The following is a 15,768-nucleotide window of genomic DNA, read 5'->3' as shown; positions in this document are numbered from 1 at the left end:
TCTTAAGCATAAACAACTTTTTAGCTATTTAAAACGGGTTTGTAGATTGCTACAATGAACAATATCAAAATTCATCATTAGTGGGAGTTTAATCTAGCCCAATCAGTCAAATCGTCCACATGCTCTAAGGATCATGTTAGTCCCGACTCAGACATGACCAAATTGTGATTTGTGAATAAGTTCATTAGACAGGTTCCTTAAAAAGATTAGTCTTTTTAAAAAAGTACAGCGTGAATTGGTCATCAATTGCATCTCAACAGGTTGGTTGAAAAGATTTGGTACAAAATAATGAGTCGTCACCTCACTTTACTTCATTGCCTCGCTTCAAAATAACACAGTGGTATTTTCTTTTTCTTTGTTTTTCTTCTGAAATGTGGGGGGGAAATAGAATATAAAGTACTGCTATGCTATAAAAGTTTCCAAAAGTAAAGAGAAAAATATTTTGTTTGTCCACCAAACTTTTAGAAAAATGTGATCCCCTCAATGCAGACTAAACCTGACCCATCCACACACACACACACACACACACACACACACACACACACACACACACACACACACACACACACACACACACACACACACACACACACACACACACACACACACACACACACACACACACACACACACACACACACACATGCGGTCTATGTGGTTTACAGGGACTCTCCATAGGCGTAATGGTTTTTATACCGTACAAACCGTATTTTCTATCCCCTTACACTGCCCCTGTCCCTAAACCTACCCATCACAGGAAACATTCTGCATTTTTACTTTCTCAAAAAAACATCATTTAGTATGTTTTTAAAGCTATTTGAATTATGATGACATTTGAAATGTCCTCATAAACCACATTTATAGTGTAATACCAGTGTAATACCCATGTAGTTATACAAATTTGTGTCCTCATAAACCACATAAACAAGAACACACACACACACACACACACACACACACACACACACACACACACACACACACACACACACACACACACACACACACACACGTCTGGTTCACTATCTTTATGGGGACTCTCTATAGATGTAATGGTTTGGTCCCCACAATGTAATATAAACAAGGGCACACACACACACACACACACACACACACACACACACACACACACACACACACACACACACACACACACACACACACTCACACACACACACACACACACACACACACACACACACACACACACACACACACACACACACACACACACACACACACACACACACACACACACACACGTTTACCACACAGAAACACACCACTGTCCCAGTTTCCGAGTATTGCTGCACAGTTAATGATTCCATTAACCATTCATTCCTTGTGACAGTAATTCATAGTTTTATACATATTATATGTTGACTTCTTCTCCCACAGCACCAATACATCCAATATCCACCAATCCAAATGTGTGGTTTGAAAGTAAAAAAAAAAAAAAAAAAATGTTCCCTAATCTAAAATTATTATTTCTTGACAAATGGAATCCATTATCAACTGATTCATGAATATTTGTCCAGTCCAGCAATGACAAGCTACACTTTCTCATCTAGGGGAAATAGAATTGTACAAATTGTGTTTGAGAGAAGGCTCACACACTGGAGGCGGCCCATAATGCAATACACCAATTTTTTTCCTATTTTTTGCAGTTCCAATTTATTGAAGTAACAGAGCAGAAAATGCAGTGACAGCTGTAGCACTTTATTGCGAATTAGTACATACGTTCAACAGAGAGAGACAGAGAGAAAAGGAGAGAGAGAGGGGACTCATTGTATTTCTGTAATTGCCACGAGCTCTGAAAATGGGCTAGCAATAGTACTGGAGCAATTACATATTGAAGACAGAAGATGACAGGATATACTTTGAACATCAGATCACATTTACACTGGGATTTGACCCCCCCTCCTCAAAACAGAGCTAAGAGGAGAGGTACTATGACAATGACAGCCATACATGCTCACGACTCTGTGAGGCCGCTGGATGATTATAATTATTGTGTCTGACGTTTGACCCGGTATTGATGGTGTGGCTGCCGCATGTTTCTCCCTCTATGTTTCAACCACAGATGTGTTTAACAGGCTGACACCATTTCTCACACGAGGTCATGCAGCCGAACAGAGAAATGAACACTTGCCAAATGCTGTCAAACTTCCACAAATGCTCACACTCTAACTTGTCACCATACGCCTTTGTTGGGACAGTATAGGGTGTCCAGTTTGGGTTACGTATAAGGAAGGTTCATGAAGTCGGCTGATATCTCTAGAGATAATAGCATGATTCTGGATATGGTAAGCTACACACAATGAGGAAACCTCTTTATTACCTGCAATCATGTCTTGTCCAGTAGAGAAAGAATGGGTAACAGTTTATTTTGATGGTCCCTTTTGAACGTTCAGTTGATTATAAGTAACTTTGCAACTATACATGTCATCGAACTCTCCTTAGACAGAGCATTAGTAGACTGTCTGCTCAATATCTGCTAACACTTTATCGTGGTCCTCCAACAGACATTCTACTGACTATAAGTATTTTTTCAACATGTTAAAGGTCCCATTCTTCGCGTGTTTTCGAAGCTTTGATTATGTTTACAGTGTGCAATATAACATGAGTTCATGTTTTGCGTGTAAAAAAACACAGTATTTTTCACACAATTTACTTATCTGAACACCGTTGTCTTCTCTGTCCTAAAAACGGCCTGATGATTTTCTTGTTCTATGAAGTCCCTCCTTCAGAAACACGTAACGAGTTCTGATTGGGCCAGCGCTTCCCGTGTTATGATTGGACAGCAGGTTAGCGCACTTTGCCCGGAAAGGTTCCGCCTCTTACCATAACGGGGAGATGCAATTGCTGAATATGCGCTCTTCTCCACGTGGGAGAGCAACGAGACTACACCCCCTATTTTGCGTGTACTTGTGGGCGGAGGGTTAGTCAACAAACGGTTCTAGTGACGTCATTCAAGCAAAGAAGTGCAGGGCTGTAGTCCAAACCGGCCTTTCGCTGAAGGCTTTGAATGGGAACTTCTGTTAAATAAAATATCTCGCTTGGCATTGAACTTAGAGCTTTTTAATTTTACAGGTATTATTTATGCTCTAACAGCCACATTTCACACTAACTAAAGTTTGAAAGATGAAATCGCGAAGAACAGGACCTTTAACTTATTCTAACCCTAACACTACCAGTCTACTAATACTCTAACATCATAAAGAGAGTTAGCTGTATTAAGAGTTATCAAACACTTCACAGTCTTCACTGCATAAATAATACATTAAATATGGAGTTATTCTTATTAAAGCAACAAAAAAGTTCAGTCAAGAGCACTGAGTAATGCCCCAAAGGTATACAATTTGTATGGTCATCACATAAAAAGGTTTACCATTGGCCCATGGCGATTATTTACTTCTTTGTGATGTGGAAATCTGCTTGTGTTAATTTCGTCTGTTCAGTCCATCGAGGTCAGACATCAATACAAACATAAACACACTGGAGCTGCTATATTGTAGAAATAGTTTCATGTTTAATACTGAAAGCTGCATGCTTTAGAGCAAGTAGTCAGTGACCCTGAATAGTCGAAGATTCAATGCATTGTTATGCGAAGCCGGATTCGACCACCGATCTCACAGTCGAATCTTCGCGGGTGTTATGATCGCATCCTGGTGTGCGACCCCTTTAAGGCCGCTGAGCTTTGCAACGGATGTGGCGCGCCTTTAATATTCGAACGCGTTTTCAATGAGTGTACACACACCGGCGGCGACATTCGGCACCTGTCCGCGGCGACTCAACGAAGTTGTTTAAAATCCTGCCGCGCCACAGAGCACGATTTTAAGGTTTTATATTACATTATATGTCCCGCTAATTGTCAATGTACATACTGATTTCACCCTGTGCTACAAGATACACCCATCGTGCAGCTCTAATGTCAGAAGTCGATTCAAAATTGAGCTTATGCATTAGTGATGTGTCGTTCATGAACGATCGTTCATTTTGAACGAATCTTTAATATGACTCGGGACTACCGAGTTGTCTCAGAGAGTGATTCGTTCACTATGCTGTAAGAAGCGGAAACAGAAAAGATTAGTTCTTTCGAGTTCGGGGGCGGCCGGTTTCGAGTCTTTCGCTCTTCCTGTAAGTCACATAGTCTATGCTGTCAGTAACGGAAAAAGAAATGATTAGTTAATCTTTCGGGTTTGAGTCGTTCTTTTGTCACGTGACTTGTCAACACAGTCTCACCCCTACTCGTCAAATGTTGCCGAACGGTCAAGGGACCCTGACGTCAGCTGTTGACGCACAGGGTACCCCTAAATCGCCATTTTTCGACGTACTGGGTAATCCACTGATTTCAATGAGAAACCTAGGACGTCATAAACAGACGTGTTGGGCATGTGCATGCTATCGTCATGATGGAATTTATTGGGTTATAATTTTTCCATTATGACATGTTGGAGTGTGATTCTCAATTTAATCAGCCAGCACAATTGTATTTACATTTATTTACGCTATGATACACGTTTGAAACAGTAGTCAAACCCCACCCCGCCCTAAACCTACCCATTTGCGTATTATATGATATAAAACACAGGCTGAAACAGACAACAGGCACACTTTATTGAAAAAGTCCAACTATTCCGAGGCCAAACGATTGAATTGTGCGAAGAAAAGACCCAAAAGCAATCACCGTCTCTATCCGCGGCGTCACACTGAAGACGCCACAGGTAGACCCCTCGGCGTCACGCGATGGACGAACTGGGAACCCAATTGCTTTCAGTGGGAAACCTTTGGCGTCAACATTAGACGGCAATTCTATCGGTATGAAATCGCGCTGAAGAAGTCTCATTCAGAACACATCGCGATGTTTGGCATCAGATCACGTGTGCCACATGTTGGTGAGTAGTCATACATATTATTTCCTAATATTTGATATAAAGTATTTTCTGCTTGTCGTTATCGATCATGTTCAGTCACTGCATTGTATCTGTCATCATCTCCACTGAGGCTTTGCATTTCTTTGCTTTCTAAATAAACACACCTTGCTAATAGGGTAATTTAACACTGTCACGTGACGTGCTATAGACCTTTAAACAGTTGTTAATATTTAATAATAATTACTAGTGTAGTTCCAACGTGGCATTTGTAGTAGAAGCACAATAAAAAAAAAAACAACACTTGCCATGCGTTTACCACAGTATTGGTAGTTTTAATGTGATATTTGTTGTAAATAAACAGTAGCCACAACAATTACCATGCTTTAAATGCATTTTAATGTAAAATCCAAATATTGTTATTTAAATAGTATACTTTATAATGCTATATATTATATATTATGACTTTTTTCTCTCTTTCTTTTTTTTTTTTTTTACCTGAAAAGACCAAAAGGGCCTCTCGGACTCAGTCAACCCATTCTTGTTTGTGGAGATGTAACGGAGAAAACCGAAAGCTGCAACAGCAAATATTTGTAATGGTATGTATGTGTTGGTTTGAACCCTTTATCAAACATTTTATTTAGCATTTGTTGTTACTTATTCTTACAAATCCCATAGCTCAATCAGTAAGAACATATTCCCAAAGTCTTAATAATTCACAAGATTTAACAAGTTGTCAAATTCGTATGATTCTCGTACATATAGCTCTGAAAAAAATTAAGAGACCACTTAACATGGATTTCTAAATGTTAAGTGGTCTCTTAATTTTTTTTTCCAGAGCTGTATTTGTATATGAAGAGTTCAGATGCAAAAGCCTCAAAAAGCCACTTCGGTCACATGACATCAGATATTCGATTATTTTTTTCTTATTATTAACGTCCCGTTTGCATGTAAATAATTTATGTGATCACAAAATCAAGTGAGTTATCTAAATTTTCAAACAAATTCATATGATATAGCTTGCTATTATATACTTTTAATAATGGGAATGCACACATATCTGTGAACTTATTACATAAATGTATTTAACATTTAATTATGCATCGTTTTTTACAGAAATAAATCCTACAGCTATGTATAAACTGACAACATCATCATCATGTCCTGTCCTGGGCACATTGGGCAACATGTTTCCTCCATCATATTCGATCTGTGGCCACGTTTTCACATCTTCTCATGGAACACCGGCATTGAGGTCTTCGTGAAACATCTGTCTCATATCTTCCTTGGTTTTCCCTGTCTCGTGCGTCCTCCTGGTGGTGTCCACTTCATAAGTGTTTTTGGGTGTTGTTGTTTGGGCATGCATAGGACATGTCCAGTGAAGTGCACCCTTTGCTCTGTCACAGTGTCTCAAAGTCTTCACGTGGAGTCTGTGGAGTCTTATGATCTCTTTGATATATGCAGAACCAATATTCATAAACTGTTCTTGATGTCTGCCTATGCCTTTATCATCAGGAGTTTTAGTGAAGGACATATCTATTGCCATCCACTAGTTCTAGTCATGCATTGACTTCATGATGCCATAGTCCAATGTATATTTCTGCATTTGTTGTTTGTTTGAACAAATGAAGATAGTGAGAGTTAATACCTTTTGAAAGCAATAATTATTCATTTAAACTTTTATTACAATGGTCACTATAGTACATGTCTACCATACCTCTATCATTATTTCACTACCTATCATTATATCACTACCTTGTTAATGTAACTGTAACATGAATGTACTTTATAGAAGTATTTTTTTTACTGAAAATGGTTAACATTTACAATAATCATCAACTATTTTAATTGGCATTTAATTTAGTTACAATAAAAGTGAACAATAATCGCAAATATATAGTATTAAAGTTTAGAATGTAAAATGTTCTTTTTTTGCCTATATATATATATATGGGCACTACATTTGTATTTAAACTGTTTGACATTAAATATTGGAATATGCTTACAAAATTGTGTGCATTCATTGTGCTTTTGTTATATTTGTTTTAATTCCAAGAGTTCAGATTGTAAAGGATGGCTTAAAGAAGTTTATGCTTGTAGACCATTGCATAGAAAAAGGTTTCTCTTTCAAATATATTTATTATGCATCAGTTTAACCACACAAAGAAGACTTTCGTTTTAAAATATGAGTTTTCTTATTTAATTAGAATAAATAAATATTTAGCAGCCTAAATATTAAATATTTAAGGAATCTACCCCTTCAGTTGAACCGGATGAGATGTGATATAATTTACCATAAATGGACAAGTAAGTGTGACGCCTCTGTTCAGCTGGGTTGTCATTGGCTGTGACTTTATCGCAGAACGCGCTGTGATTGGACTATCTGTTTTAACCATATAAAACGGCGTTTCATGTTACAAAGTATGTTTTGGTGTTATTATTACGTCAGTTATACGTTAAGCTAACTATAAAGTGTCGCTATGTTGTGAGAAATGACTCCTTTACTGAGAACCCAACCCTAACCCTAAGCATTTCTGCACACTTCTATGAACTACAGCGCCATGTTTCCCATTGCATTGATACAATGACAGATATATGGGTAATGTAGTTTAAAAGGTTTCATAATGAAACAATAAATGTTAAGTTAATTACATATTTAATGGACAACTGGATATTAAAATATGTTCATTGTGCAAACCTTTATGACATATATGAGGGCCAAGCTGAAATTGTATATTTTACTGTGAGCACTTTTAAATAAACCTTTATGGCAGCTTTCCATATATGTCTGAAAACTGTGGCCAACATTATTTAGTAAACATTGCATATGCAGTTGTCCTGCCAATTTTCTCTGTGATACGCTAACCATACTTTGAGTTAAAGCCATTTGAAATATGCTTTTTTTTTTTTTGCTCTTCAATGGGCCACTACTGGGTCCCTGGAGGTGTAAGGGCAGTACAACATACACAGATCTATTCTCCTCATCACGGACAACAAACTTTGAGTCACATTTAAATATCAGAGTATTTTGTCTTTTCTATTCTAACGTCATGCTTGTGTTAGGTTTTGATATTGTAAGACCATCTGATGAAATACAGAAATATTTGAAAGAAATGTTGTAAAATAATAATTATTAAGTTTTATTTTCTTTTATGGATAAACACTAATAAATATAATGGATGAACCTGCAACAACTCGCCATTATCCACTTTCCAGAGTAAACACAAACTATTTATATTATTTACACTTCATTATTACTATTAAATATAGGACCATGCACCATTAAGATTTAAGATAATTAATAACAAGAGACATTGTCACAATTTCATCTACACCCTCTTCACGTACCTGGCATCGAAAATGTGCATGCTTTAATTTTTATTGCAGTAGTAGATGTACCAGAATGATCAACATGGATCATCTTCAGTTAAGCTTGAAGTGTTTGTAATCCTTCCCTTTATTTCACTGAAAACTGACATACTTGTCACAGCATGCAAGTATATACAACTTTTTGGAGCATTGTACCAAATATAATATAACCAGATAAAAAATGTTTACTTCTCAAGTAAAAAATTCTTGGTAATTAATTAGATAACCTAAATAAACTTGTTGAATTTGTATTTACTGTACCAAACACCATACACAATACTCACCATACTTTATCACTCAACAATTTATTGGAGGATACAGTATACAGTTGATAAAGTAGAATAAAGTCAAATAAGATTCAAGATAAATAAAAATGGGTTTTAAAAAACACATTAACATCATATTAATCCATTCACAGCTGCTGAAGTCACACAAATGAGTGCCACATAATCCCATCCAGTCAACTATGATACAGAAAACAGATTTGATATAGTGTTGGAAAATAATGATTCATTATTACAACTAGACTGGTTTCTGTCTCTTCCCTCTATCATGTTCATGTTCTTCTTCTTCTAAACAGTTCGCCCACTTGTACCCTACAGTATAATCAATGTACAGATGATGTGATCACTGATGTTGTGTAGCCTTTTCTCAACCAGAGGAAGAAGTCGTATAATCCGGCGTTCTCCAGTCCTGGTCTAAAAGTAAAACAACAAACACAATTCAGATTAAGTTTAATGTACAGTCAGGTTAACCTATGTTCTTCAGTAAACTCTCCACCTCAAAATGGGCAGAAATGCCAATTCCTGATTTAAATTTACAAAGCAGCAGTCAGTACATAAAATAATATACACATTGAAGCATTATGTATAATAATGCAGCCCATAATATTAGCCACGTACTGAACAAAAACTAATTTACCCATATCAACAGCAACCTTTTAAACAGTAGATCTTTTAGAAAGGCATGGTCTCTTCTGAGCCTTTGTCAGTGATGCTAGATTTCTTTAGTTACTTGTTTCAAGAGCATCACTTGTGATAGCCTTTACAATATAAAATTGTTCAAATACTGCAATACAACTTTCATGGACAGAATTAAGAAATAGGTACCCAGGCACCAGACTTACCATGCTTATGAAGCACCCATGGCCATGTATAGTTCTCAGAGAGCAGAGTTTTTGCCTCTTGTTTTCCTCCTTGGCAGCACATCTTTTTCCTGTAGAATTTGTGCCTTCTCTTGCTATCCATCTTAAAACACAAATGCAATGTGTTTAGTCTGTGGAGTATAAGGCCTTGTTTCAAGCCAAAGAACTAACCAGATATTTCACATAATTCAAAGAACATTTACTATTTGATTCCTAATATGTCCCAACTCATTATCTTCTAAAGCTACCCAGAACCATCCATGGTCTACAAAACAATGGAGAAATACATGGAGTTCATAACAACTAAATGCTTTTTCCCACAGTTGTCTGCTTTTATCTAAGACAAACAGACGGTGCAGTTTTTAAGAACTGAAGGCCAAAAGTGTAATAATAATTGTATCAAAAAGGGAAAACAAATATTTATCATTTTAAATAAATCCAAGATACAGAACCTCATTTGCTTATTTTAGGAGTTATTAAAAGATTTAGACATGAATAATGGTACGTATTTTATCAGAGTAGAAAGAATGATCACTGTTGAAATGAATAGTCCTTTGAGAGATCAACATCAAATGTTGTACTACATATTACAGCATGGCTTCAATACAAGACATACCAATGGACTTGCGCACTTTTCTGTCTTCTTCGGGCACAAGATGTCCATCTTCCTTCCTCACCCTAAACAAAGGACTTATTTTCTTAGCTTGCTTCGATATAAGGTCTGGTCTTTCTTCTCTTCTGTAAAACAAGAAAGTCTCACTTACTCTGTGAAGCAAATACTATTGTTTTTAAAACATATAAATTAAGACAGTTACAATAAAGTAATTTTTATCATAAGATTAAGGTGAGCATTCTATGAGTATATATATTAAAACTGTATATACTTTAGTATATATACTGATACTGATAATATTCAACTTTACCTGTGAAGGGCTGATTACGGCAAGATTCGCTGAGAATCACTAGAAGCTCTTGTGAGGGTTGACTCTTAAAAGAGCTGTTGAGTTTGATATTGTAGAGATCTTTTAAACAAAAATAAATAAATAAAAGTAATCTGCAAGTAATCCTGCAAGACAGAAAGAAAGAGGAAATTGTATTACATTGCATGCAAGTTGTGAGTTCATACATAACTGTTTCTTGCTGTAAAAAAAACGTTGCATAATTAAATGTTAAATACATTTATTTAGTAAGTTCACAGATATGTGTGCATTCCCATTATTAAAAGTATATAATAGCAAGCTATATCATATGAATTTGTTTGAAAATTTAGATAACTCACTTGATTTTGTGATCACATAAATTATTTACATGCAAACGGGACGTTAATAATAAGAAAAAAATAATCGAATATCTGATGTCATGTGACCGAAGTTTCTTTTTGAGGCTTTTGCATCTGAACTCTTCATATACAAATACAGCTCTGAAAAAAAAAAATAAGAGACCACTTAACATTTAGAAATCCATGTTAAGTGGTCTCTTAATTTTTTTCAGAGCTATATGTACGAGAATCATACGAATTTGACAACTTGTTAAATCTTGTGAATTATTAAGACTTTGGGAATATGTTCTTACTGATTGAGCTATGGGATTTGTAAGAATAAGTAACAACAAATGCTAAATAAAATGTTTGATAAAGGGTTCAAACCAACACATACATACCATTACAAATATTTGCTGTTGCAGCTTTCGGTTTTCTCCGTTACTTCTCCACAAACAAGAATGGGTTGACTGAGTCCGAGAGGCCCTTTTGGTCTTTTCAGGTAAAAAAAAAAAAAAAGAAAGAGAGAAAAAAGTCATAATATATAATATATAGCATTATAAAGTATACTATTTAAATAACAATATTTGGATTTTACATTAAAATGCATTTAAAGCATGGTAATTGTTGTGGCTACTGTTTATTTACAACAAATATCACATTAAAACTACCAATACTGTGGTAAACGCATGGCAAGTGTTGTTTTTTTTTTTATTGTGCTTCTACTACAAATGCCACGTTGGAACTACACTAGTAATTATTATTAAATATTAACAACTGTTTAAAGGTCTATAGCACGTCACGTGACAGTGTTAAATTACCCTATTAGCAAGGTGTGTTTATTTAGAAAGCAAAGAAATGCAAAGCCTCAGTGGAGATGATGACAGATACAATGCAGTGACTGAACATGATCGATAACGACAAGCAGAAAATACTTTATATCAAATATTAGGACATAATATGTATGACTACTCACCAACATGTGGCACACGTGATCTGATGCCAAACATCGCGATGTGTTCTGAATGAGACTTCTTCAGCGCGATTTCATACCGATAGAATTGCCGTCTAATGTTGACGCCAAAGGTTTCCCACTGAAAGCAATTGGGTTCCCAGTTCGTCCATCGCGTGACGCCGAGGGGTCTACCTGTGGCGTCTTCAGTGTGACGCCGCGGGCCGCGCGCCGCGGATAGAGACGGTGATTGCTTTTGGGTCTTTTCTTCGCACAATTCAATCGTTTGGCCTCGGAATAGTTGGACTTTTTCAATAAAGTGTGCCTGTTGTCTGTTTCAGCCTGTGTTTTATATCATATAATACGCAAATGGGTAGGTTTAGGGCGGGGTGGGGTTTGACTACTGTTTCAAACGTGTATCATAGCGTAAATAAATGTAAATACAATTGTGCTGGCTGATTAAATTGAGAATCACACTCCAACATGTCATAATGGAAAAATTATAACCCAATAAATTCCATCATGACGATAGCATGCACATGCCCAACACGTCTGTTTATGACGTCCTAGGTTTCTCATTGAAATCAGTGGATTACCCAGTACGTCGAAAAATGGCGATTTAGGGGTACCCTGTGCGTCAACAGCTGACGTCAGGGTCCCTTGACCGTTCGGCAACATTTGACGAGTAGGGATGAGACTGTGTTGGACTTGTCACTGTATTGAACACTTATTAACCTTTTTTACTATTTTTTTTTTTTTTTTTTTTTACTTTTACAGTTACCAGATGCAATTTGTTCTCAAATGTATATAGATTATTTTCTACAACACTAAATGTGATATTTAAGAGTCAGTTAATGCAAAGCTTTATCCATATGATAGGGGAAACCACTTTGAGACTTGTTTACTGTGGATTATAATTTTCAGTTAATATCAGACATATACAAATCTATGGGACTGACAGGAAGAACGAAAGACTCAAACCCAAGACTCAAAAAAAAAAAAAAACTAATTTTTTCTGTTTCCGTTTTCTGACAGCATAGACTCTATGGGACTGACAGGAAGAACGAAAGACTCGAAACCGGCCATAAACCGAAATCTGTTATGCGACCCCCTTTGGTATGGTGGCCCAGTAGTGCAACCGTACGAAATTAAACCCCAACACAATGAAATCGCCACAACACAACGGAATAAAACCACAACACAACGAAATCGCCACAACACAATGAAATCGCCACAACACTACGGAATTAAACCACAACACAACGAAATCGCCACAACACAACAGAATTAAACCACAACACAACGAAATCGCCACAACACAACGGAGTTAAACCACAACACAACGAAATCGCCACAACACAATGAAATCGCCACAACACAACGTAATTAAACCACAACACAACAAAATTAAACCACAACACAACGAAATCGCCACAACACAATGAAATCGCCACAACACAACGTAATTAAACCACAACACAACGAAATTAAACCACAACACAACGAAATCGCCACAACAGAACGGAATTAAACCACAACACAACGCAACACAATACAATGAAATCGCCACAACACAACGGAATAAAACCACAACACAACGAAATCACCACAACACAACGGAATTAAACCACAACACAACACAACACAATACAATAAAATCGCCACAACACAACGGAATTAAACCACAACACAACGCAACACAATACAATGAAATCGCCACAACACAACGGAATAAAACCACAACACAACGAAATCGCCACAACACAATGAAATCGCCACAACACAACGGAATTAAACCACAACACAACGAAATCGCCACAACACAACGGAGTTAAACCACAACACAACGAAATCGCCACAACACAATGAAATCGCCACAACACAACGAAATCGCCACAACCCAACGGAATAAAACCACAACACAACGAAATCGCCACAACACAATGAAATCGCCACAACACAACGAAATCGCCACAACCCAACGGAATAAAACCACAACACAACGAAATCGCCACAACACAACGGAATAAAACCACAACACAACGAAATCGCCACAACACAATGAAATCGCCACAACACAACGGAATTAAACCACAACACAACGAAATCGCCACAACACAACGGAGTTAAACCACAACACAACGAAATCGCCACAACACAATGAAATCGCCACAACACAACGGAATTAAACCGCAACACAACGAAATTAAACCACAACACAACGAAATCGCCACAACAGAACGGAATTAAACCACAACACAATAAAATCGCCACAACACAACGGAATAAAAACACAACACAACGCAACACAATACAATGAAATCGCCACAAGACAACGAAATTAAACCACAATACAACGAAATCACCACAACACAATGGAATTAAACCACAACACAACGAAATTGGCACAACACAACGGAATTAAACCACAACACAACGAAATCGGCACAACACAACGGAATTAAACCACAATACAATGAAATCGCCACAACACAACGGAATTAAACCACAACACAAGGAAATCGGCACAACACAACGGAATTAAACCACAACACAACGAAATCGCCACAACACAATGAAATCGCCACAACACAGCGGAATTAAACCACAACACAAGGAAATCGGCACAACACAACGGAATTAAACCACAACACAACGAAATCGCCACAACACAATGAAATCGCCACAACACAACGGAATTAAACCACAACACAACAAAATCACCATAACACAAAGAAATCGGCACAACACAACGGAAGTAAACCACAACACAATAAAATCGCCACAACACAACGGAATTAAACCACAACACAACGCAACACAATACAATGAAATCGCCACAAGACAACGAAATTAAACCACAATACAACGAAATCGCCACAACACAACGGAATTAAACCACAACACAATGAAATTGGCACAACACAACGGAATTAAACCACAACACAACGAAATCGCCACAACACAACGGAATTAAACCACAATACAATGAAATCGCCACAACACAACGGAATTAAACCACAACACAAGGAAATCAGCACAACACAACGGAATTAAACCACAACACAACGAAATCGCCACAACACAATGAAATCGCCACAACACAACGGAATTAAACCACAACACAACAAAATCACCATAACACAAAGAAATCGGCACAACACAACGGAATAATACCACAACACAACAAAATCGCCACAACACAACGAAATCGTCACAACACAAATGAATTAAACCACAACACATTGAAATCGCTACAACACAATGAAATCGCCACAACACAACTGAATTAAACCAAAACACAACAAAATCGCCATAACACAACGAAATCGGCACAACACAAATGAATTAAACCACAACACAATGAAATCGCCACAACACAACGGAATTGAACCACAACACAACAAAATCGCCATAACACAACGGAATTAAACCACAACACAACAAAATCGCCATAACTCAACGAAATCGGCACAACACAACGGAATAAATCCACAACATAACGAAATCGGCACAACACAAAGGAATCAAAGCACAATACAATGAAATCGCTACAACACAATAAAATCGCCACAACACAATGGTATTAAACCACAACACAACGAAATCGCCACAACACAACGGAATTAAACCACAACACAACGGAATTAAACCACAACACAACGAAATTAAACCACAACACAACGAAATCGCCACAACACAACGGAATTAAACCACAACACAACAAAATCGCCACAACACAACGAAATCGCCACAACACAAATTAATTAAACCACAACACATTGAAATCGCTACAACACAATGAAATCGCCACAACACAATGAAATCGCCACAACACAACGGAATTAAACCACAACACAACGAAATCGCCACAACACAATAAAATCGCCACAACACAAAGGAATTAAACCACAACACAACGAAATTAAACCACAACACAACGGAATCGCCACAACACAATGAAATCGCCACAACACAACGGAATTAAACCACAACACAACAAAATCGCCACAACACAACAGAATTAAACCACAACACAACGAAATCGCCACAACACATGGAAATCGGCACAACAAAACGGAATTAAACCACAACACAACGAAATCGCCACAACACAACGAAATCGGCACAACACAACGGAATAATACCACAACAAAACAAAATCGGCACA

General features: G+C 37.2%; 1 long non-coding RNA gene across 1 annotated transcript; it reads right to left on the bottom strand.

Annotated features, from left to right (window-relative positions):
• Window positions 1–8,690: 8,690 nt before the first annotated feature.
• LOC137093518 (uncharacterized) lies at window positions 8,691–11,258 on the bottom strand. Its single transcript, XR_010908475.1, has 5 exons — window positions 11,047–11,258; window positions 10,311–10,453; window positions 10,004–10,125; window positions 9,370–9,490; window positions 8,691–8,941 (listed from the first exon to the last, which is right to left on the bottom strand). It is a non-coding gene; the product is annotated as an uncharacterized lncRNA (long non-coding RNA).
• Window positions 11,259–15,768: the final 4,510 nt, after the last annotated feature.

This window comes from Pseudorasbora parva, chromosome 12, assembly GCF_024679245.1.
Source record: "Pseudorasbora parva isolate DD20220531a chromosome 12, ASM2467924v1, whole genome shotgun sequence".
Lineage (NCBI taxonomy): Eukaryota > Metazoa > Chordata > Actinopteri > Cypriniformes > Gobionidae > Pseudorasbora > Pseudorasbora parva.
This window is presented reverse-complemented; position numbering and strand designations above follow the sequence as displayed.